Genomic DNA, 2099 nt, shown 5'->3' on the forward strand with positions numbered 1-2099 from the left:
CAGGCGCCTTTAAATCCGCTTCTTTATTAGTAGTTGTGATGGTCACGTCTTTAATTTGGCTTAAATTCATTTGGAACGTCTTTCTAGTGCAATCGAAGGCGTCACAATGACAAAAAAGGCGCTTGCATGTGGCGGATACCGACAGGCGCCTTTAAATCCGCTCCCTTATTAGTATTTGTGATGGTCACGTCTTTAATTTGGCTTGAATTCAGTTCGAACGTTTTTCTAGTGCAATCGAAGACGTCACAATGACAACAAAAAGGCGCTTGCATGTGGCGGGTACCGGCAGGCGCCTTTAAATCCGCTTCCCTTATTAGTATTTGTGGTGGTGACGTCTTTAATTTGGCTTAAATTCATTTGGAACGTCTTTCTAGTGCAATCGAAGGCGTCACAATGACAAAAAAAGGCGCTTGCGTGTGGCGGATACCGGCAGGCGCCTTTAAATCCGCTCCTTTATTAGGGTTTGTCGTGGTGACGTCTTTAATTTGGCTTAAATTCAGTTGGAACGTCTTTCTAGTGCAATCGAAAGCATCATAATGACAAACAAAGGTGGTTGCATGTGGCGGATACCGGCAGGAGCCTTTAAATCCGCTCCTTTATTAGTGTTTGTCGTGGTGACGTCTTTTATTTGGCTTAAATTCAGTTGGAACGTCTTTCTAGTGCAATCAAAAGCGTCAGAATGGCAAAAAAACGCGCTTGCATGTGGCGGATACCACATGCGGATACCGGCATACCGGTGACGTCTTTAGTTTGACTTATTTTCAATTCGAACGTCATTCTAGTGCAATCGAAGACGTCACAATGACAAAAAAGGCGCTTGCATGTGGCGGATACCGGCAGGCGCCTTTAAATCCGCTTCTTTTTTCGTGTTTGTTGTGGTGACGTCTTTAATTTGGTTTAAATTCATTTGGAACGTCTTTCTAGTGCAATCGAAGGAGTCACAATGACAAAAAAGGCGCTTGCATGTGGCGGGTACCGGCAGGCGCCTTTAAATCCGCTTCTTTTTTCGTGTTTGTTGTGGTGACGTCTTTAATTTGGTTTAAATTCATTTGGAACGTCTTTCTAGTGCAATCGAAGGCGTCACAATGACAAAAAAGGCGCTTGCATGTGGCGGGTACCGGCAGGCGCCTTTAAATCCGCTCCCTTATTAGTATTTGTGATGGTCACGTCTTTAATTTGGCTTGAATTCAGTTCGAACGTTTTTCTAGTGCAATCGAAGACGTCACAATGACAAAAAAGGCGCTTGCATGTGGCGGGTACCGGCAGGCGCCTTTAAATCCGCTTCCCTTATTAGTTTTTGTGGTGGTGACGTCTTTAATTTGGCTTAAATTCATTTGGAACGTCTTTCTAGTGCAATCGAAGACGTCACAATGACAAAAAAGGCGCTTGCATGTGGCGGGTACCGGCAGGCGCCTTTAAATCCGCTTCCCTTATTAGTATTTGTGGTGGTGACGTCTTTAATTTGGCTTAAATTCAGTTGGAACGTCTTTCTAGTGCAATCGAAGACGTCACAATGACAAAAAAAAAGGCGCTTGCATGTGGCGGATACCGGCAGGCGCCTTTAAATCCGCTTCTTTATTAGTATTTGTGATGGTCACGTCTTTAATTTGGCTTAAATTCAGTTGGAACGTCTTTCTAGTGCAATCGAAGGCGTCACAATGACATATAAAAAGGCGCTTGCATGTGGCGGATACCGGCAGGCGCCTTTAAATCCGCTCCTTTATTAGTGTTTGTCCTGGTGACGTCTTTAATTTGACTTAGTTTCAATTAGAACGTCATTCTAGTGCAATCAAAGACGTCACAATGACAAAAAAGGCGCTTGCATGTGGCGGATACCGGCAGGCGCCTTTAAATCCGCTTCTTTATTAGTATTTGTGATGGTCACGTCTTTAATTTGGCTTAAATTCAGTTGGAACGTCTTTCTAGTGCAATCGAAGGCCTCACAATGACATATAAAAAGGCGCTTGCATGTGGCGGATACCATCAGGCGCCTTTAAATCGGCTCCTTGTTTCGTGTTTGTCGTGGTGACGTCTTTTATTTGGCTTAAATTCAGTTGGAACGTCTTTCTAGTGCAATCAAAAGCGTCAGAATGGCAAAA

The sequence above is a fragment of the Colossoma macropomum genome, unplaced genomic scaffold (assembly GCF_904425465.1).
Source record: "Colossoma macropomum unplaced genomic scaffold, Colossoma_macropomum, whole genome shotgun sequence".
Classification (NCBI taxonomy): domain Eukaryota; kingdom Metazoa; phylum Chordata; class Actinopteri; order Characiformes; family Serrasalmidae; genus Colossoma; species Colossoma macropomum.